This window comes from Staurois parvus, unplaced genomic scaffold (genome assembly GCF_062004578.1).
Source record: "Staurois parvus isolate SC_StPar_1 unplaced genomic scaffold, SC_StPar_1.0 ptg000293l, whole genome shotgun sequence".
Lineage (NCBI taxonomy): Eukaryota > Metazoa > Chordata > Amphibia > Anura > Ranidae > Staurois > Staurois parvus.
In genome coordinates, this window is record NW_028318089.1 from 1896966 (window position 1) to 1921656 (window position 24691).

General features: G+C 40.3%; 1 long non-coding RNA gene across 1 annotated transcript in view; it reads right to left on the reverse strand.

The window, feature by feature from the left end:
- LOC149458144 (uncharacterized) overlaps nt 1-24691 on the reverse strand; it is a 119080-nt gene that overhangs the window by 19911 nt on the left and 74478 nt on the right. Inside the window, exons 2-3 of the long non-coding RNA XR_016313499.1 lie at nt 7845-7910; nt 4931-4983 (exon numbers count right to left, since the gene is read on the reverse strand). This is a non-coding gene — a long non-coding RNA (uncharacterized LOC149458144). The remainder of the gene's footprint in view (nt 1-4930; nt 4984-7844; nt 7911-24691) is intronic.

Below are 24691 nucleotides of genomic sequence, written 5' to 3' on the forward strand. Positions count from 1 at the left end.
CGCACCCGATGTGACCAGGGGCTTACACACAAAAATATGCATAGATCAGGCTTGATCTGCTTGGTGTAAAAGTGATGTAAAATTTATAAAATTAGATTTTTGTACTTACTATAAAATCATTTTCTTGAAGTTTTCATTGAGGGGCACAGGAATTGTAAAAGTTCTTAAACAGTTGGGTTACACTGCCACATTCAGGAGGTGGGACACTGGCAAACAAAAATGCTATAAGCCAGCCCCCATAAAGCCCCACCTCTAAATGTCATGTCTACATTTGTGAGCAGTACATAAGGTCAATAATAAAGAGGGGTGGGACCTGTGTCCCTCAATGGACATCAAGAAAAAGATTTTACGGTAAGCAAAAAGGGGAAAGTCAGAAGTGGTAAACTGAAAGAAAGTTTCTTGACTTTTCGGAAAGACAGCGTAGTTACGAATGACTCACTCAACACTGTCTAGTATGGGGAATAGGTTGTCCTGTCTGTAGCAAGGACTGATTTCAAAACTTTCTGGAGGTGAAGCCTCCAGAAGCTCAGTGGAGATCAGATCGACCAACAACTTGGGAACTGTATGTGTATATCAATCCTGATGTACTAACATCATTTCTCGAGGCCCGAAAAAAAAATGCCAGGATAGCACAAATAACCCCCAGATGACCGCTTTTTGGAAAGTACACAGTCCAGGGTATTTAGTAAGAGGCATAGTGAGTTTTTTAAGTTGTCATTTTATGTCACAATTTTTGGGGAAAAAAAAGAAATACATAAAAATAGTTTTTTTCCCATACTGTCACCAGTGCAGTACAGCATCATCACATACCTGGTCTGGCGGTGACCAGGAACACTGACTGGTGACAGTATGTAAAATAAAAAAAGTAATAATCTTTTTATCTATTTATTACATATTTTTTTGATGATTTGATTATTACTATTATTATTATACAGGATTTATATAGCGCCAACAGTTTGCTCAGCGCTTTACAATAGATTAACTTTTTATTGATTTTTTTAAATACTGTGACCAGGGCAGTACAGTGTTAACACAGTGACACTCTACTACTCTGGGGAGGTGATCAGGATGGTTTTTTTTTACACATTATGATCGATTATAACAGTGATAATCAATCATTCATCCATTTTTCTGGTGCCTACTGTTGTGATTAGCTGTGATTGGCCACAGATATTTATATGGTACAGATGGGCTTTGATTGACCCTGTCTGTACCAAAGGCAGGCACACTGATCTATCTTCCACAGTGTTTGGTGGACACAGAATCACAGATCATGCTGCAGTGAGGTTTATGGGGCATGCATGAGGCATGATCCTGGGAGGATATCATATGACGTCCACGCAGGATGGCAGCACCCCCACTCAGTCATCATTTTATTATAAATGGGTCGAGAAGTGGTCAAACATTAAATTATCATCATGTTGACTTATGGAGTATTGATGTGAAGCTGGCATACGGGTATCTAAAGCCAAAATTTCTTTTTAGACATTTTAAAGTGATTCTAAAGCCTCCTTTTTTAACCTAAAATAAAAAAGAGCTTTATACCCACCTGTTCTGTGCACTGGTATTGCACAGAGTGGTCCCTGAACCTCCTCTTCCGAGGCCCCCCGCCAGTGCTTTCTGCTCCCCCTCTTTTCTGTCTGCTTATTTTGCAAGCGACTGTGGGCTCCCTCCCAAGCCAAGCTGTGTATGTTCATTGTCACTCACAGCGCAGCTCGAGCCCGCCCTCCACTCCCTCCTCACTACATTTGATTGACAGCAGCAAGAACCAGTGGCTCCTGCTGCTATCAACCTGAAACCCAGGAGAAAGAGCAGTGCTGCTGCAGACAGGCACAGTGCTGGATCAGGAAAGGTGGGGGGAGGGAACAATTACTGAAAGGTTTTTATCTTCATGCAAGCAATGCATTAAGGTAAAACTCTTTACCACTTTACAGTAAGAAGCGATTAAAAAAAATCGGTGTTTTTTGGCATGTGTTCCATTCTAGAATTTCCTTTCACTTCCTGTCCTGTAGACACAGCAGGAAATGAGTAGAAATTTCTCCAAAATAAAGAGAAATTTCTTATTAGATATTTGACATTGGAGCAGGTATCCTCATTGAATGATTTTCTCAAGCCTTTTTTTTTTTTACTAATTTTTAGTGAGTAGATTTGTAAAGTTACTGAAAGGTCTGCTAAAAGATATTGTATGTGCAGTTATTTATTGTAATCTGTAAGCACATTATATGTAGCTGGGAATGTATAAACTGTACAGTGTTGCTTAAAAAAAAAAAGTAAATATTTTCAAAGTACACAGCAAAGAACTTTGCAGCAGCCAACCAAAATCCAGGTTACAACAGTCTAGACTGGGCAGGCTAATAACAGCTGATTTCTGATTTGTCGCTATGGATTACTTTTCTTTATTGCTCTTATTTGTGTGTTAAAAGGGGTAACTCTACATGGCTCAGAAACAACTCAGAGGATTTCATGTGCTTCCAAGAAAAAAGGGCTTTTATTCTTGCATGTGGGATCCTTTTGGATCATGCTTGAAAACTATGGAGATGCATAACAAAGCAACAATTAATGCAACTTTGCAGAAAAACTCAAATGCCCATGTTTATTTATGAATAATGGCCATACACATAACACAATGTGACAGTGTAATTCGGAACTAAACCCTCCTATCCTTTTCAGCCACGAAAGCTGCCATCTTAGGGCTCCTGTACACGGGGCATTTGGAAAACTCTTCTGAACGATTGAAAGTGACTGCTGGAAAACGTAGGTAAAAAACATCAGTTTAGCCACGCTAGCATACCGTGTTTATGTACGTTTATGTGCGTTTGCGTTTAGAAGCGTTTTTAAAAGATAACCTCAGGATATCTTCTCAAATGCCCAAAATGCACTGAAAAATAGTAACAAATCAACTATTTCAGACATTTTGAGAGGAATAGAGAGAGCAGTATGTGTTGAGATTACCTATCTTTTCTGGTTGTATTCACTATGGATCCCATCATGAGCATAATGTGGCACGTTCTACCATTTTTTCCTTCACGCGAAACCTGGAACTGACTGCACTGGTGTACTGGGTCCATTTGAATACATGGAAAATGCTTTGCATGCATTACTGATGAAAAAAGGCTCTGGACAGCATCTGGACATGGAACAGTTAAAAAAAGCTTCTAAACACAAACGCTTATAAACACAGTTAACTGCATTTACAAGCGTTTACACGCGTTTACAAGCATTTGGCATTTGAAACGCCAGTAAAATCTACTCCCATTCACAAGTTTGGGGCATTAAAAAAAAAGACTGTAAACTCAACTGTCTGTAAAGGATTATGTGTACATGGACACATAGGAAAACATAAAGGAGAGTTCAGGGGCTGCTGAAAAAAATGCTGAACAGCTCCTGAATGTCAGTTTAGGAGCTGCAGTGTACATGAGCCATTAGCCTCTTTTTGATCTGCAACTGCCATGGTGCTGCACATGTGACATGTTTGGAATGTAACTATTTTTGGAAACTGCTAAATCAATGGTTTAGTTCCGCTTTACTATGACAATAATTTCAATAATAGTTAATAAATTAATAGACTTAAACCCAAGACATTCCCCCTTACCACTCCTGTCCAACACTCACACTCTCTGCTCAGGGGGACACCTGAAGTGTACCGTTCCTCTCCAAACCTCCGACACACAGGGGCTCCAGAATCTAAAATGGCTGCCGCGGCACTTCCGGGAACGTCAATATGTCACGTGCTCTGGACGCGTTTCGTCACTTCCGGACTTTGTCAACAAGAAACGGTACACTTCAGGTGTCCCCCTGAGCAGAGAGTGTGAGTGTTGGACAGGAGTGGTAAGGGGGAATGTCCTGGTTATCGGGAGACCTTCTACACATGGAAAGGGAATCGTTAGGAGCTGGATGCTGATTTGCTGATTTTATTGGTCTTATATGTAAGTGGCTACAATAAATTTTTTATATTACTGAGATTCATATACTGATTCCTGGTCTGTTTATGAGGTCCTAAGGAACAAGAGGATACCAATCTATGGACACTCTGTATACATGTGGTTGTTTACAAGCTGAAATTTTCTGACTGAGGGTAATTATGCACTTGGTATAAGGTGTGCAGTGACATTTATTTAGTAATATACTTTTCACATGAGTGCTGTGACACTGGAGTGTTCTCTGTGCATGATACACGTGTGGCACTTTGGGGTATATTATTTAAAAGGTAATATACTATGTCTAGATTTTGTTTTTTTTGAGGGATTTGAAGAGCACCTGTGATTGATTTGCATCTTCTTCAGTGGAGTAGGAAGCGTCTTCCTATCAAGATTTGATCCTAGTTTGGACTCATTATTTGGACACTTTGTGTTTTGGGACTTTATTTTATTTCATTTTATTTGATTGATGTATTTATATTTTTAGATTATTTTATTTTTGCATAATTTTTTGGGAAATTACTTTGGGACTTGATTTTGCACTGTAATTGTGAATTTTGAGTTTAAGTCTATTAATTTATTAATTATTGGTACTTCAGGGGAAGGATATTGATATGACTTTAAGGGATTGTTGAGGATTTTTTTTATTTATGTGTGCTGATTTATATTTATATAATTTCAATAATAGAGTCAACTCTTTAAACAAAAACTTCTTCTTAAAATGGGCAATTTGATCAGTAAAGCATCATCTCAATTGAAAAGGGAAAATCAGTACTGGTGGAAATTCCAACTTAATTCAAACAAATCAATCTTTATCTATGTTATTCGAACAATTTATAATTTACAATTTTAAATTGATCATACTGTATATTTACTATTACATGTACAGCCAGTGTCAGCCTACCTACAAACAGACTATGATAAAACATGCACGTTCTCATTGGAATTTTTTTCATTATCTGCTGGTTCTTTTTATATAATCTTTAAAGTCATTTTTCTCACATGGTTCCTACCTTTACAGCTTCCTGAGAAGAGCATATCTTCCAATCAGTGTCGCCCTGTAACCCTGCATACAACACAGTACACATGTTACATCACTTCATATGTCAAGCTGAAGCACAGCAGGTCTCTCAAACGTTGTACCCTCCCATTTTGGTTTTCACTAAGCTCTTGCTACATACGTAAAGGGTATGTGACCCCTAACAATGAATGTCTCCCATTTGGTCTGTTAAATATACAATTGAAAGCATTTTATTATATCTGTTTCATAAGTGCAAAAATATCCTGTTGATTTTGCTAAAAATCTTTTAATCTGGTAACTTCATGTTCCCTTTGCCTGTGCTGTTACCAGTTCTGTTGTTCTCAGCTAAATCTGAGGACTACAGAACCATGCCTCCCTATGTTATGGGCAATAGAAGAGGGGCAGAGTTTTGTAGTCCTGCTTTGTTTCTGTTGTGCTGATACAGAAATGTAGGGCTTCACGCACACTAGGGGCATACAACATAAGACTGTCTGTTTTGAGTGCCCACAGAGCCCAGGTGCTGATGAATGGCTGTTATATAGTTAGTCTGGCTGAAAAAAGGCAAAAGTCCATCCAGTTCAACCATTAAAAAGAAAAAAAAAAGTTATAATCCTACACCCACAGTTGATCCAGAGGAAGGCAAAAAAAAAAAAACCCAGCAAAGTATGATCTAATTTGCTTGTGCAGGGGAAAAAAATTCCTTCCTGATCCCCTGAGAGGCAATCGGATATTCCCTGGATTAACTTGACCTGGACCTGGTAATGAGTGGCTGTACATAGGTACTTTCTGTATTCGGGTAATATGTCCCACTTAGGATGACAACACTAAGCGTTGTATTGCAAGGACTTGAATAAGTTACTGACAGGATCCTCAGGTGACAGTAAAGGATACAAAACTTAAAAAAAGAAAACTAATATACAGCTACCACATCTAAGCTCTGGTAAGCTTTACGATTTTAACAATTTAAGGTTTCTAGAAGTGAGACAGAGCAGAAAAAAGACCAAGTGGTCCTTTGAGTCTGCCCCATCATCCCATTATATATATATATATATATATATATATATATATAGTGGGGAGTAAGCCTGGGGCAGGTTTAAGAGGGGGTTATTTGTAGAGGGCAGGTAGTTTCCCTCAGATCAGAGAGGCTGGTTGAGGTCAGTTTTGCTGTTTGCTGTGAGGAGATCTGGATGCAGCCTGGAAGTCTCCATAGCCTGACTTGACCTGCTAGGTGAGCTTGCCTCTAACAGTGACTTTGAAATACTATGTGTGCTGTGGTTGGAACGCTGAAAGTTATTCATATAACACTGTGCTGTACTGATGGGAAGATTTACCTGTCTTACTTGAGCTGAATCTGATGACAAAGCCTGTTTACTCCTCAGATCCTGACTATCTATCTATCTATCTATCTATCTATCTATCTATCTATCTATCTATCTATCTATTGTCTTTTGGTAAAGTAATACTTTCTAAACATAGTTTTGAACGTTCCTCCTACTGGTTTGAAGGCATGTCTTTAAATCCACTTTCGTGTTTTTAAATCCACTTAAAAACCCAGGCAAATAAACATTTTTAGGACTATCACCTCTTTACTGATATTCAATGCTTCTGAGAGCTCTCCTAGAAGATCTAGTAGTTTGGATTTAGTGTCTGATAATGGTCACAGAACACTGTACAGAGAACTATATTAAAGTAAGCATCTCTGGAGACCCTTGAGATGCCTCCTGCAGGAATAAACAATAAGCAAGAACAGCTAGAGGAAAGTCAGGATATTAGAACTAAGGGTGGTTTTTATCTGCTCTCGCTCCACTCAGAATTTTCTTCTCTTCAACTGTTTTCTTGCTAACACTCCTCATCCAATTATGATTTTCAAATTGCAAGCCTATGGGCACACCTCAGTTATGTATGTGAAAAAAAATAAAAAATGTTTTCTTAATTTAGACAAAGGAAGGCTTAGATTGTCTGTTGGTCTTCTTGCCGGTTGGGGAGATTTTGTCTCAACTTTATCCTTATGACAGCAGGACACAAAGCAATGAAACCGTTACAGGAATTCTAACCATTCTCAACATTGCTACAAAAAGTGATGGCTCTGTTCCCATTGGAGAGATTTCCATTTACTTTCTGTCCTTCAAGACAGCAAAACCCTCCTCTACTCTATCCAAAACAAGAAAGTATTGTGTGGAGATGGGCTTCTAATAAATGCAACAGCTATGGTATACTTCCACTTGCTGTAGATTGTGTACCTTGTGCCTCCATGCATACTAGGTTAAAAAACACTCCTAACAGCAGTATTATGTGTGTAACTGATAAGACAGCACACTTAAACAAAGAAAATGAGTCAAATTGGGTAAAATTAGATAGTCTGTACATTCTCAGTCATGAAACTCTGAAAAAACCCTGCTTTATGGACCTCTAAAGACCATACACAATACTAGATATCATCATTATCATATAATATAATAATAATAAAATTGAACTTGGAACCCTATAGAAGGTCTGTTTTAGTACACAATTTAAATCATATAGCATGGTATTGTTGTATATGATAATGATGCTATCTAGTATTTAAGTATGGTCTTTAGAAGTCTGAAAGACAGGGTTTGTCTGCATTTTTTTTAAGTACTCTAGACTATGAGGGGGTTCAACAACTTTCAAATAGAGAAATATTGACTGCAGGGATTTTTCTGCATTTTTTTTGGAATTATTAATACCAAGGACTCTAGACTATGAGGGGGTTGAACAACTTTGAAATAGAGAAATATTGACTGTCATATACATATGTGTAAGATGTCTATTTAACAGTAGATATACAAGCCTACCTATGGCTAGTTTCAGATACATCAATATAGTAGCCATGTGTTTTTGGAAATTATTATAAAATGCCAGCCAAATTATGTGGTTTAACTCACCCGCCTGGTGATGCTGATGCCACATGCGGCCCTCGAGTTGGGTTATCATCAGCTACTTCAGCAAGTCTAAAAAATACCAATAAATTAATCTCAAATACCCATAGCACAAGCTTAGTTTAAAAACAAAAAGTGTGAAAAAGGCCCAAAATGTTATCAAGATGCCAAGAGAAGATGTTTATGACTTAAAAGAGCAACATGTGTCCACCTTTGTCAGATAATCACAGATAGTTGGTACATGGGGTACTTAAAGTATAACTAAGGAAAAACTTTTTAAAATTTGGATAGAGTGGTGAGGGGTTATAACTCTGTTCAAGTTTTAATTGCTGTCCCCTTTAGGGAGATTTACTCTCTCTAACTCTCTCCATCAACAGTCTCACCAAGAAAGTAAAAGAGGGTAAATCTTGAGTTGCCACAAAATAGGCATATTTGGAAAATCTTCCAGTGGGACACCTGTTCTATGAAAACTGAATATCCTTCACATTAGAAAGATATCTTTGCCTCCTGTTGACTCTCTAGGACAGGAAGTAGAGGGGAATATCCCTAATGAGACACAGAGGGCAAAAAACTAACCCAACTCAACTCTATCCAAAAATGGCTTTAGATATAGTTTGATTTATTGCATTGCAAAAGATGCAATACTGAAGGAGCACTGATACAGAAGGTAAGGCACCCAGAAGGTTTGCAAATATTCAGCACAGCAGGGTACCTATAGGATGATTTAGAAGCTAGCTTGCTGCCAGTATAGAATGCTGGGTGCCAGTTTCTCAGAATACGTACGGCTGCACCTTGTTGAAGAAATGCCGTCGCAGTAGCAGAGCAAGCGTACTGATCACCATAATCGTGGTACACATTCTGCCAGGAGCATCACCGGCATGGCACAGGATGAGTGAGGAAATTACTGCATGGCTACCAGGACGAGAACCAGTGGAGAGATAAGAGTGGCAAAGTTCCAGGTGTATTGCTTGAGGATCCCCGAGCTGAGCCCTGTGGGCAGGCAGAGTTTCCTGCCACCCTCTGTCCCTGTGTGCACCTGTCAGAGGTTTTTAGAGAGGATTATGGATCAGCAGAGATTAGAGACCTTCATCACGTACACTGACCTCCACAGTGGCGTGAGTGACAGGGCGTACACATGCTCTTAGAAGACACTGTAATGTAAATATTCTGATTATCAGCGTCTGGCATCCTGATAATCAGCAATCTTGTGCAACCAGCCTTGTAAATGAGTTGATCTGTGTTCAGTTACATTCTAAGGCTGGTATAAAGAAAAAGGTAGTCTTAAATTGAATATTTTTGTCTCAAATAGATTAAGGAAAAATTATTTGTTCCAAACATCTTTTGTAAATGGACATGATCAGAAAATTGGTCAGTACATGTCTATCTCAAGACAGTAAAACTATGATACATAATACATATGTAGATTTTTTTGTACCAGGATCATTTCAGTATTATCAGGTACTCTGGTTTGTGTATTTGACAAGTAAAATCTTTCCAGTGTACAAGAACATTACGGTTTGTAAAATATTTTTCTTAAAATCCAACAGGTTTGGTGAGCAATGTCATATATGTATTATACAGTTAGTATACAGTAGGTAGTCTCTTTTCATAGATCAGGCAGATGTTTTTGTCTATTGTATATGCAACCATAGAGTGTGATGGCAGCACAGTGGTTCCATAGTTCTTCATCTTGACTTGCATCAATGGAGTCCTGGATTCAGTTCACACCAGGCTTATTGTTGCCATCATGCATAATGGCTATATTCCGGTGCAATTATAAGCTGTTCTTCCTCATCTTTTAACCCTTTGAGGACCGTAAGGTTGTGGAACGCCAAAAGAATCAATTTTTTTGTTTTTAAAGTTTGTACACTTCAGTTGCTGTAACTAAGCCATTTCATGAAATAATTGGCAAAAAGTTAGATCCATTTGTTGTTTGTTGATGAGAACTAATATTTTGACTCAAACCAAAAAAAAAAAAAAAGAGTTTTAAGTTCCTAATCAGATGATACACGTAATTACAAACATGGGACAAATACGTCCCTTGGTCCTCAAAGGGTTAAGGCTAATAGCCAATTGGGGGGGAACTTTACTTACTAGAAGAATGAAGGGTCTTAGGGACACTAGACACCATCCAAATGCCTGACCTGTCTATCCTTTATATACTATACACTCACTGGCCACTTTATTGGGTGACCCTCTTTTACCTTCAGAACTGCCTTAATTCTATATGGCATCAATTCAACAAAGTGTTGAGAACATTCCTCGGTGATTTTGTTCCATATTGACATGAGTTACTGTTGCCTTTCTATCATCTGGAACCAGTCTGTCCATTCTCCTCTGACCTCTGAAATCAACAAGGCATTTTCGTCCACACAACTGCCGCTCACTGGATATTTTGCTTTTTTGGACTATTCTCTGTATACCCCAGAGATGGTTGTGCATGAAAATCCCAGTAGATCAGCAGTTTTTGAAATACTCAGACCTGCCTGTCTGGCACTAACAACAATGCCATGTTCAAAGTCACTTAAATCCCCTTTCTTCCCCATTATGATGTTTGGTTTGAACGTCAGCAAGTTATCTTCAGCACGTCTAGATGTCTAAATGCACTGAGTTGCTGCCATGTGATGGCTGCTTAGCAGTTTGTGTTAGCAAGCAATTGAACAGGTGTACCTAATAAAGTGGCCGTTGAGTGTATATTGTATACTGTGTATATGTATATGTTTGTGTAGAAATGTTATCAGTAAATAGTTCGTAAAATCCATATGACAGCCTTCTGTCACCATCATACATCTGATTTTTGTATTGTCATCCTTCTAGCCAAGGTATGAAAGCACAAATGCCCCCAGTAACATAACACTTATTCTGGCTTTTATAAATGGCTTTAACCTGGCTTTAGTAACACCTCATATAACCTGTTTATTATATGTATTCTATCTTATGAACATTACAACTAAAAAATAAAAATAAATTAAAACACAAATTTTGTTTAGTCAGGTATATATTAAAGCCCAATTTGGGCTGTGCCCCCTAGTGCTCCTTCTTCCCGCTGTATTTTTTACATTTTTACTGGTCATATAACGCACAGGGTTCTATTTATCTTCAGAGCCTACCCAACAATTCCTCGGTGTAGAGAGCTTCACCAGCATGATAACCCACTTCCTGCATCATTACAGTGTGAGTACAGGTTGCTGTTGCAATTCTCCCTTTTTTGGAATGGATTCATGATGCCTTGCACTCACAGTATTACCTCAGTCTTCCAGGATGAATGACGCTCAGTGTCATTCAACTGAGGACATCTAGTGTCATAACGGAACTGTAGGGGGCAGCACAGGAGAAGAGAAGAGGTAAGTATTGCAGCCAGAGTTACTTTTTTTAAACTCCTGCTGGGGGCTATTTAGTTAGGTATGTGATTTAACTAACAAGCAATATTTGGTAATTTTAGCAAGTGATGGACAAACTAATTTTACCCACTTTGCTAAAAAAAAGTACTGTTAATTACATAACTCAGTAGCTCAAGTCTAATTTACACACACAACTGTATGAAGCAGACCGGTGTTTCATCCTCCTACCTCCCTCTTCTTCTAAATGTATACAGATGGCCCCTTATAAATTTACAATAATAGGTAGGTAGCCTGAAGACAAACAGCTTCTTCTCTCGTTTTATATACGCAAAAGAAAAACAAGTGTAAATTTGTACAAATCAAAGTCAAAGAAACAGAGGTAACAGAATGACAAGGTGCTCAAATGACATTTCACAAAAAGTAGACTGGCTAGGACTCTAAGAAGACTAGCTTCTTCAGAGGAGAAATAATAGTCCCTCTCCAGCCAAATGGTCTTACATTTTTCCCATGAGTCAGTCTCCCATGCCAAAAGCTCCTCCATCTGCATAATATCATTGATGATGTCGACCCATTAAGCAATGGAAGGAATGGAAGAGGACTTCCAGCAGGAGGAGAGCAACTGACGGGCAGCAAAAAGAAAATATCCCAGCAAACTTGAATTTTAAGATTGATATGATCCTGGCAAGATAGATAATGAAGCTATGTCTGGCACCGGAGCCAAGGACTCACCATAGATTTCGTTATAGATTGTGAAAACTGCACCAAAAGGGGGAAAGCTTGCCGCATTCCTACTACACATGCAATGACACACTAAAAATTCAAGACTGGGTTTCTATACCACCTACTTTATAATTTTTTTCCTGAGCATAACCAGAGATAGACAATTCATGAGTAATCGTAAAAGCTGTATGCCAGTCCTCAGGGGTGATCTTGTGTCCCAAGTCCCTACACCACTCTCTGGTGAATGTGGGTAAGGTCCCATGAGATTTAATTTGGATTCATTTATGCATGGTAGATAGAGTATGGTGGGGCACCTCTGAGAGAGCGCACAGCCCCTCAAGTGTAGTGAAGGGTCTATGTATATGATCAGTGAAATGGAAAGATTTACAATAGGAAGAAAGTTGAAATCTCTTGAGCCAATTTAAAGAGCCCCGGGCAGAGGTCACCTGGGGTATGAAAAGACTGGTGGAAGAGTGGACGCAAGCTTTGGGCCATTTTCTGCTCTCATTTTAAATAATCAATAGAACTCTTTCAATCCTGTATCATGGGGGCACCGTTTACTTGTAAAATTATTTTTTCTATATAAAAACATATTTGAGATATATGTTAAAAACCTTTAAAATAACAATTATGAATATACAAATTATAACCCAAAGCTATTACAGTTTCCCTTTAAGGACAGACTGACAAGGTTTTCTTGGGGAGCTTGTGGTTACTTGTGTTTGAGCTTTAGTAACAAGTTTACAACATGTGCATTTACTCACGTAGATTTGTTTCCCATCTGAAGCCAATTTCAAATCATTTGTTGATTCCTAAGTGTTTCACACCCACTACAAATCATCCTGATCACTCCTCACTAATCTTTTCATCATCTACCCACACACACTATTCCAAGGATCCACATTATTTGTGTAAATTGGGAATTTGCTTGTTCTACACACCATGGGTTCGTCTGTAATCCACATCACTGCAGTAGGAAGCTTTAATAAAAAAATATAGGGATTGTAAACTGAGTAAAATAAATTATCCACTGCATTTTTGGCATGGAATACATTTACTGTCATACTGTTTGTTTTCTTGTTCCGCATACTGAGTGCCTCTCAACATTTCATAGACATATTCCACATATTTCAAGCTGTAACGACTGTTTAGATTACGCAACACCAGGTCTTCGCTGAATCTAGAGAACTGGTGGGCAGACATTGCAATTCACAGGAAACCATAAGCATTAACGGGCACAAAACAATTTAATATGTTACTAACTTAGGGCTTTGCCCTCTGAAAAGTGATCCATAGCAGATCACGTTTTAAAGGGCATTTGACAGGCAGTAAGGAAGCGTTATGTTGCCTCCTCACCACCTGTTTACTCTTAAAACCCCTCAGCACCATACCACAGCCAATTTCGGCATGGCCCCATTCACTTGAATAAGTTGCGCTCAGCAGACAATACTGTCTGCCAACACATTGGGGGGAACATTTCTGCCACATGTGTGCATCTTTGCATCTGTACATCCTGTGCCTTTGCTGCCTAAGGGGGAGCAGTTGGGGAGTGATAACATAATGCACCATCCATGTGTTTTTACCCCCCAACCACAAGAGTAAACATAGCCTTAAAAGTGTATGTTACCCAACCCAAATTCATATTCCTGATATGTGTCTGTCTTACCATGTACTTGTATGAAAAAGTGTCCTATTCTCTTTGCATTGCTTCCTTTGTGTGAAATACCTTGTAATCCTGCCAGTCCCCTTGCTTTTCTATTTCAAACTGACCACACCAGACATGGAATCACATCCATCACAGCGTGGCCAATTTTCCTCTTTGCATTCTAATTGGGAGCACAATCTGCCTGTAATGCAGTGGTCAGACATTTCCCAGCTCATCTCTGGGAAGATCAGTGTGCTACTGTTTCTCTGTCTACATGTTGACACGCCTCCTACAGTCTCCACTCCCACCTCTCTAAGCCCCTTTATGCAGCTGAGAACAGAGATCGTGTGATCTCTTATAAAAAAAGGATAAAAAAATTATTTATAATTTTGTAATATATTTTTTACACAAATGTTTTGCCTTGCATTTCTATTTTCACATCAGGTGAAAACGCGGAGATGTGAATGTGTCCCATACGAAATCATGCTAAATGGACTGTAGTATGTTTCTGCAAAACACAAAATGCTGCGGAACACACTTAGGTGTGAACCTAGGATAAAGATGAGAGTTTAGACCACCGGTAGTGCCTGCCTAAACTACTGTGTAAAGCACTGGAGTGGGGACAATGCTTATCTTTGCAGTTAAAGCTGGTCATACACAGTTAGAAAATTGTTAAACACATTCAATACACTAGATCAGGGGGGTCAAACTCCATTTAATCGTGGGACATATCAGCATTATGGTTGCCCTCAAAGGGCCGGTTGTATCTGTAAGACTAGATTTCCAGAACACCCCACCCCCCAAGAATCCCACGCCCTCCCTAACATAAGCATGCACCCCTTTGGCAGCAGAGCTGGAAAGCAGAAAGTGCAGGGTCTGGAGGAGGACCAGAGGAGGAATGGAGTCAGTTACCAGAGTCTGCTGAATGTGGAGACCAGGGGAGGCAGAAATGAGGGGGTGCTGCAGCTGCCTTGAGAGGTGCAGGATTTGGCAGAGGAGTTCTACTCTTTCTGCTGCCGACTGCTGAGACAGGGTGGGGGCAGAGACAAGGGGGTACCTGCAGAAGAGGTGCAAGAGCCACATGAAATGGTCTGGAGGGCCAGATTCGGCCCACGGGCCTGTATGTGACACGTACACTAGATCTTTTAACATTCAAAACTTTAGTGGGTTAATTTTCGATTATCGAAATGCAAAGTTTTCTGGCAAAAGAACGAACCATCATTTCAGCTTTTGAAGCCTAAATGATCGATTTTCTAAACATTAGTAGTGGAATCAATCGAAAACTGTTTGAAAAAATCTACAGTGCATGCACATGTTAAAATGTAACACCATAAGTGTAATTGAACGACAAAACGTTACTATTTTTGTTGGTATCGATCGATAATATGTCAATAATTGGGGGTTGAATATTGATACAACGATGGCGTTACTGCATGCATATTCAACAGAGCTTTATAAATTCAATAATTTTTTTCAAATTATTTTCTAACCATGTATGGCTGGCATTATTCTGGGCATGTAGAGCATGCCAGAGTTGCAAATATTAGTACAAGGATTTCTTGTTGAGACCAAACTCAATCTGTAGTGGGTAAAATGATTTCAGAACACCCTTGTCATATTGTACAGACACTGTTGTGATCTTAACCCCTTACCACTGTGACACATTTCTGAGCTTGGATACCTTGGGGGGATTCATTTAGCCACAAAAGGGTATATTTGGAGAGGTTTCTAACACTGAGTAGGAGCTTGGCAGCATTCCACATATTCCCCATAAGATACATGGTGGGGCAGCTGGCATGTGCCTTGGCATACTATAGCTATTTGTTTCCAGGCATAGTAGTGTATGCTAGCCCTGGAGTATGAGAACAGTTGACCCCCTCCCAGCCCATCCAGGGGAGCTGTGAGGCCTCCCTAATCTTTAGGGGACTGCCGGATCATAAGGTTAAAGTGGTTGTAAACCTAAAGAAAAAAATGCTCCTGTTTCTTTAACCACTAGCCTACAGGGCACTTATACCCCCTCCCTGCCCAGGCCAATTTCCAGCTTTCAGCGCTGTCACACTTTGAATGACAATTGTGCAGTCATGCAACACTGTACCCATATGAAATTTTTATCATTTTTTTGAGACAGAGCTTTCTTTTGGTGGTATTTAATCACCTCTGGGTTTTTTATTTTTTCTTAAACAAACCAAAAACCACTGAAAATTTTGAAAAAAAAAAAGTTTTTTCTTAGTTTTTGTTATACAATTTTGTAAATAAGTGATTTTTCTCCTTCACTGATGTGCGCTAATGAGGCTGCAGTGATGGGCAATGATAGGCTGCACTGATGGACACTGATAGGTGGCACTGATGGTCACTGATGAGGAGACACTGGTAAGTTGCACTGATGGGCCTCGACAGGCATCACTGATGGGCACTGAAAGGCAGCACTGATACATGACACTGATACATGACACTGATAGGTTGCACTGATAGGCGGCACTGACTGGCACTGTTAGGCGGCACTGACTGGCACTGATGCGCACTGATAGGTGGCACTGATTGGCAGCACTGATAGGCGGCACTGACTGGCATTGATAGGCGGCACTGACTGGCACTGTTAGGCGTCACTGACTGATGGCACTGACTGGCACTGATGTGCACTGATAGGTGGCACTGATTGGCAGCACTGATAGGTGGCACTGATTGGCATTGATAGGTGGCACTGACTGGCACTGATGGGCGACATTGAAAGGCAGCTCAGATGAGCACTGATATGTGGCATTGATGTGCACTGGTATACACTGATATGTGGCATTGATGTGGCACTGATGGGCACTGGCACGTGGCACTGATAGGCACTGGCATGTGGCACTGATGAGCACTGACAGGTGGCACTTCTGGGGCCACACTGATCATCAGGGCACACTAATCATCAGTGCCCTGATGATCAGTGTACATGTCCCCTCCGTGGAAAGCCGATTACCGGCTCTCCTCTCCTCTCAAGCTGTCAGCGTGACAGCTCGAGAGGAGAGAAATGCCGATAACCGGCATTTCCGTGTTTACATGTGATCAGCTGTGATTGGACAAAGCTGATCACATGACCGAGCCGACATCTTCGGCTCTTTCCGTGATCCGCTGCGTCCAAGGGACACAGCGCACCGGCGATCGCTGCGCGCTTCCTGAGCCGCGCATGCGCAGTGAGAATGGTAGGACGTCATATGACGTCCTATCAGAACGAGAGAACCACCTTGCGCCCGTCATTGTACTATAGGGTGGGCGGAAGGTGGTTAAAGCATGATAAATCAAACAGTGCTTTTGCAGTGTCATTCATCCTAAAATAGTTGATCCTGCCTTTTCCTGTATTCCCCTGTGTGTACTGACCACACTAATCATGGCTGCTGATCCATGATAGAGTGGTCAGTGTACATCCTTCCATTATCCCGCTATGTGTTCAGAACCCCTGCCGGTCATTTCTGTAGTCAGTGTTGTAAGCCAATCTCCTCCTTGCCCCCCCCACCACTATTTCCCTGTGACTATATATATATATATACAGTTGTGTTCAAAATAATAGCAGTCAGACATCACTAACCTGATCAATCACTGTTTTTGGTAGAAATGATATTTCTACATGGCAAATAATTTACTATCAGGTGTAGTAGAGTAATAGAAATCCAACAGACCCAACAGTCATGACATGCATGCTGCTGATTCTGTGTAATTGAAACACTAATTGAAAGGGGCATGTTCAAAATAATAGCAGTGTGGAGTTTTATCAGTGAGGTCATTCATTCTTTGAAAAACAGGTGGCAATTATTGCCCTTATTTAAGGAAGGAAGGCAGCAAATGTTGTACATGCTGGTTACAATGTATTTCTCTCTGAAATTCTGAGGAAAATGGGTCGTTCCAGACATTGTTCAGAAGAACAGCGTACCTTGATTAAAAAGTTGATTGGAGAGGGGAAAACATATAAAGAAGTGCAGAAAATGATAGGCTGCTCAGCTAAAATGATTGCAAATGCTTTAAATGGCAACCATTATTTTTGGGTCTAGTGGCCAGAGACAGTTTGTCAGACGACCCCCAAACACTGAATTCAAGCCACAGTACACTGTGAAGACAGTGAAGCATGGTTGCGCAAGCATCATGATATGGGGATGTTTCTCATACTACGGAGTTGGGCCTATTTATCGTATACCAGGGATCATGGATCAGTTTGAATACATCAGAATACTTGAAGAGGTCATGCTGCCTTATGCTGAAGAGGAAATGCCCTTGAAATGGGTGTTCCAACAAGACAACGACCCCAAACACACCAGTAAACGTGCAACATCTTGGTTCCAGACTAACAAGATTGACGTTATGGAGTGGTCAGCCCAATCCCTGGATCTTAATCCAATAGAAAACTTGTGGGGTAACATCAAAAATGCAGTTTCTGAGGCAAAACCAAGAAATAGAGAAGAACTGTGGAATGTAGTCCAATCATCCTCGGCTGGAATACCTGTTCACAGGTGCCAGAAGTTGGGTGACTCCATGCAACACAGATGTACAGCAGTTCTCAGAAACAGTGCGACTACAACTAAATATTCATTAAGTGATTCAAAGGAAAGCAAAATCTTCAAACATTTTTCAGTTTATATAGTGAATGTTTGAGTTTGTAAAGAAGAATACAAACACTGCTATTTTTTTGAACAGTCTAATATTCACTTTTCTTCAATTTTTTTAGAGGAACAACACAAATTTGATATATTTTTCTTCATGTTTTGATTTGGAATAGAATGTGTAGTGTTCCCAATGTATTTGTGTGTATGGAAATAAAAGCTATTAGAAGGATTTTGAGCTTTATTCACCTTTTTCAACACACTGCTATTATTTTGAACACAACTGTATATATATATATATATATATATATATATATATATATATATATAATTATTATTATTATACAGGATTTATATAGTGCCAACAATTTACTCAGCGCTTTACAATATAAAGGGAGACAATACAGAAAATCCAGGATGATGCAGACAACACTATTGATGGTAGCAACCCTCTCTGCATCTTTACACTATGAGTCCAAGGTGGCTTGGTGATGCCCCCTCAGTGGCTGTGCTTATGATGCACTGCAACCACAGGATACCCTCAGTCTTTCAGGTTGAATGGCATTATTCAAACCAGAAGATTCAGGACAACGTGTGAATGAAAAAAGTACTGTGGAGGGGAAACAGTATAAAAAAGATTTAGAGTTAATAGAGTTATATTACAAATAATGCAAATGGGGAAATGGGGACAAAATTTGCATCATTAATGCTGCAGGCTCCAAAATCTTTAATACTGTCACGTGACCCATAATATTTAACCTTTAACTGAGATATCAGTATCTGTTCAAATGTACACAAATGGAAGAAGCTTGTTAAAGACAAAGCCAGCTATGAATTTTTCTGGAACAAATAAACTAAAGAAAGAAAACTAAAGACACTAAAAAATGCAAGTGTTTCTACTAGGCAACCATGGCTCTGCCCACAAGATATCTACCATTGGTACCACATGACTGACACACTTTAAGCAATGAAGACAGTGAGTTGTATATACAGGGAAGAGCTGGGAAGCCATACCACTACTGGGCAATGGAACATACTTTCTATAATGCAGCTAATTAAAACTCTATTTAATAAAAACAACATTAATGTGAAATACTAAACAAATCAATCCATTTTGAATTTTGCTTAGCGTTTTCAACATTATAAAAAGTTAGAATCCATAAAAATATCTGACAAAAGGCACGCTATGAATAAATTATGAAAAGTTATATATATATATAACTTTTATTCCCTCTGTTTTCTGCACCGCTGTGTGGTCACGTGTCCTCCTCTGCTAGCTTGTATATATCTGTACACCTTAGATTGGGAAGGAGAATGGAGGGAGGACACATGACAGGTATTTACAGCATTTTAAAAAAGGTGAAAGTGATGTGCCAGCACCTTAGCTGTAATTTTAACATCAATGTTTAACAGGGAGATTGGCCTATATGAGCCAGGCAGTAGGTGATTTGTATTTTTGTTCAACAGTACAACTATGACATCCTAATTTATGCGTTGCAAAAGCTTTGCCCAGCTCATATAACATTAGAGAAGAGTCTAGTGAATCACGGTCTGTCACAGGGGCGGACTGACCATTTGGAAACTCGGGCACTGCCCGAGGGCCCGAGGTCAGTAGGGGGCCCCATGAGATGCCCCTGGTACCTTTATCATAGGTTTTTTTGAGTTTGGGCAAGGACACAGGGGCCCCATGATCCCCTATTGCCCGGGGGCCCCATGAGTTGTCAGTCCGCCCTGGTCTGTCAGGTTCAATTGTGGAAGATCAAAGCTACACAAGTAGGCTTTCATCTTATCTGGGTAAAGTTAACCTTAGACATAAATCACCAAAGGCCTCCAGGACAGTCAAGGAATCCTTAACCATTGACTCTTCAGCAGCACTCATAGCCCCTACCATTGTTTTTCCTTCTTAGAGTGAACTGTTTGGGCAAGAAGTATGCCCCTGCATTCCTGTTCAATTCAGTATGTATGCTTTTGAAAAAACTGTTCACCATGTGCTTTCTGTAAATATATATAATAATAGTAGTAGTAGTAGTAGTAGTAGTAGTAGTAGTAGTAGTAGTAATATAAAGGTAGTTTGAAGGGTTAGCCAAGCAGCTTCCATATCAGGATTGAGGTTTGACAGCTAGAGAATTGTTACAGTAAGGGCCTAATGGCTGACATCCTTCTCCATTATCCTACTTCCAGACTTAATTGAGCCTACTTCTTATAGAATAATACCCTAAAAAAGGCTATAAGAGTATGCCATACTATGCCCTATGTGAAGGTTGAGTTACAAAGTTGGTTAAAGAAGGTGAGCTGGAAGTTGAATTTGTGGGGTGCATAGTTACTAAGGACAACATGAAAGGATTTCTTTTCCACTAGTTTCCACAACCCAAAGGCAAGCATACTGTGGCCTGCATCTAACAGCCCAGTTTTAAATTCAGACCATTAGATTAGAGCCTGCAGTATGTCATGATGGGGTGTACCTGGTTTACATGACTGGCTGAGCAGATATCCAAATACTTCAAAAAAAGGCTTCATTTACATAGATATCAGTTACAGTATACCAGGTTTACCTGAAGGATGCCACATCTCTGTCCTATGTCCCTATGATGCTATGTTTTAGGTTGTGGTCTGGGATCACATCATCACCCCATTCGAGTTTTTACAGAATAATTTAAAAAAGGGTACTGAGGGAATGGTGACTCTGAGTAGCAAATGTCTGAATAATTAGAGTGATAACACCCAGAAAGTGGGTATTATTTTGGTGGGACCACCCAGAAAGTTGTTGTGATCTATGCGGGACTGCCCAGAAGGTGGGTGTATCAAGTATGGGCCATTAACAGGAGTGACAATGTCCGAGGGGACTGGAATGAAGATGTTGAAAAGTATGCATTTATCTGTATAATATATAAATGCATAGCATGCTCCATATTAGCAAAGTGTAGACCTGATAAAGGCTGAACTTAGATGAAACGCATCAACAGATGTGAGATAATCAGCCTGGGACCCCAAATGCACCGGGCAGATGTGCATACATGATTGATCAAACTAAGAAGGCAATTGCCAGTTAACAACTCTCCATCATGTGTGCTGAAATGTATTATTCTAGACACCTTTTGTTTTATAAGTGGACTTAGTGGTTTAAAGAGACCATGTTATCAGACCATTCATTTCAACCAAACTTTTCCCATAAGATCATACGTATATTTGATGTACCATATTTACTGCATGTTTTTTAACCATCGAAGCCTCTCTTGTGTAGAAATTCAAAAGCCCGAGACTGCTACTGAGCACCAGCTTCTTGGATTGATGTCAGCAGCCCCAACAGAGACAGAGCTGTATGTGGGTAGGTGCAGCATGGTGTGGGCAGTAAATACGCACAGTCCAGTTGCAACAAAACCTAAAACTTGTACTCAACAGAATGAAAACATCCAGACACCCTGGCAGGAGAACACCACGAGGGAAATGACTCACAGTTCAATGGAGCCAGAAGTGTAGGAGGAGAGGTGCCAACAACAAGAGGGAAGCTCCTTTCCTGGATAGCGAGTCCCTAATCTTTTCCCCCTTACCAAGAACCTTTCCCCATTGCTAGTTACTTTCCCTAACATGCTGGGTCTCTCTCCCTACACTAGCCACAAGCCAGAAGCACACCAAAACCCAGGGACAGGGACTTACAGTGGGGCAAAAAAGTATTTAGTCAGCCACCAATTGTGCAAGTTCTCCCATTTAAAAAGTTGAGAGAGGCCTGTAATTGGCATCGTAGGTAGACCTCAACTATGAGAGACAAAATGAGAAAAAAAATCCAGACAATCACATTGGCTAATTTGGAAAGAATTTATTTGCAAATTATGGTGGAAAATAAGTATTTGGTCACCTACAAACAAGCAAGATTTCTGGCTCTCACAGACCTGTACCTTCTTCTTTAAGAGGCTCCTCTGTCCTGCACTCATTACCTGTATCAATGGCACCTGTTTGAACTTGTTATCAGTATAAAAGACACCTGTCCACAACCTCAAACAGTCACACTCCAAACTCCACTATGGTGAAGACCAAAGAGCTGTCGAAGGACAGCTGTGAATGCCACCTGCAGTGGAGACAACAACTACACCTACCTACAGGTCACTCAAGTGCCCCTTTACTCATCCCACGCAAGCTACATAAAAGCTTATGTAGAGAGGTGAAGGGAGGAGTGCGGGCGCTGGGACAGAAGAGTAATTAAAGTGGAACTTCACCCAAAAGGGGAGTTCCACTGTTCCTCCTCCTCCCCCCCTCCTGTCATATTTGTCATGTGTTTTTTTTGGGGGGGGAAGGTACCCGCTTCCACTTCTGCTCAGATCGCCTAGGCGATCCAAGCAGATGTTCTTCTCCCCTCCCTGCCCGCAGCTTTCTGGGATATCTCACAGGTCCCAGAAGATTTCAGGACCATTCACAAAGTGCAGTGTGGCTCACGCATGAGCACTGGGCAGCTGGCTCTGAAGTCGCAAGTAATCAGAGTTGGCTGTCCACAGTTAAGATGCCAAAACCGGGAACTGAAGACCGATGATGAAACTGGCTCGGGTGAGGATAGCGCTGGATCCCTAGACAGGCGAGTGCATGTTTATAAAAAAGCTACAGTTTTTGCAGCTGCTGCTGACATTTCATTTTTACACAGGTGACTGGAGAACCACTTTAAGCTGGCCATACACATGACATCCTTCCTACTGGTATATTGTAATCTGACAGTTGGACCCGCCAATCAAGAAAACATGTTCAACAGTGTCCCCTTGACAGATGTCTATTAAACCATCAACATCTGTTTAGCAAGGATGGCCACGCACTGTCCAAGGAGGGAGGGAGAATTGACTTGTGCAGGAGTAGGCAAATGTGCTAGCAATTTCAGGGACACATCATTTATGGAAAGGAAAAACACTACAAGAACATATTTTTTAAATATTCCATTTTTCTGTGTTTTTAACCTGCTGTTTTTTTAGTTGGTGACAGAGTCTCTTTAAGTGTTGGATTCACATCTGATGCCTTAATACACACTAATGCTAATTTTACACAGGTAGCAATGAAAACTTGACAGGGGAACTAATCCTTCTCTACATTATTCTATATAAAAAAATGCCTCAAACTTGAGAAATTCAAGAAGCCTATAGTGTTTAAAAAAAACAAAAAGCTCAGGGTTTAAAAATTTACAGCTGTTAGTGCTTTGGTTGTAGAATTCTTGTTTTTATGTTCTTCCAGTGTGTATACCCCCCCACGCGTTGAGCTACAGCCACAAATTATACCATTTATGCACGAAGCCCTAGGATGGCGAGAACTGTGCTTTAACTGCCAAAATCACTGGGAGGACTTTGTGTTCCATGTGTTAAAAAATACTTTTATGCTGTTCATGTGGCCTAGTTAGATTCACTCTATAAAACCATACAGGCATAGCTTTAGTCTCATTCACACAAGATTTTATTACAAGCTGTGACAAGAATCCTCTGGGTTCCTGTGACTGGATTGACAGGCTGGAAGGCTAGTTCCAGCTGCTTAGTTTGTACAAAGCAATGACAGGCTGACAGCTTTCCTGGGTGTTCAGATGTAATCGCACATGGAGCAATTACATGCAGTTAGGGACAGAAAATCCTATAATAATGCTGTTATGGACTACAGTCTACCAAAGGATCCTCTGGGTTTCTGTGACTGGATTGACAGGCTGGAAGGCTAGTTCCAGCCACTTAGTTTGTACAAAGCAATGACAGGCTGACAGCTTTCCTGGGTGTTCAGATGTAATTGCACATGGAGCAATTACATGCAGTTAGGGACAGAAAATCCTATAATAAAGCTGTTATGGACTACAGTCTACCAAAGGGTATATACGATCCGTATCTGCAAAGTTAGAAACAACTCTTTGAGGCCTTATTTATAAAAGCCTGAACTAAAAAACAAATTCTATCTTTTATCTCACTCGCTCACAGGAGCTAAGGTTGTAAAGGCCATTAGTCCTCCTCCCCTTGATCACAGGCTCTAGGTCATTTTCTACTCCCACTTGCCACCAGGCAAGAAATTGTTTACTCCAACTGGCCATTGATGCTGGGGAATTTTCTACTCCCTCTGGCCACAGCCTAGCCACCTAAGGACAGTTAACTGGCCCTTTGTTTACAAAGTTTGAGGACCCCTGCTCTATACCAATGTTTCTTAACCTTTTTTCAATGAAGTAACACGTTACAATTATGCAAATGCTCGGGGCACCAGAGTCTAAATTGTAAAAAATTAAAATGTTTCTTACCATCAGCAGAAACCTAAGCCAGAGATAATGTACACAACCACCCTCTTCTGGCAGACAAAGAGCTCCTGGTCCACAACCGTAAATAGCTTTCTGTAGCAGTTTTTGTAACACAGAGTTCAATGGACAGTATTTTGTAAAAGAGAAAACAGGAGGCGCAAACCCCTAGTGCATTAGCCAAGGTTTCTTTTAAGTAAAAAAGATGAAAACATACAAACATAGCATGTATGTAAAGCTTAGTAGGTAGAGATGGCCATAACAAAGGCGGGGTTTCTGACTGTAAGTATGGTCGGCCCTCTGATGCGTTTCGAGGACGATTCCCTTTCCTCAGAGCTAGTGAC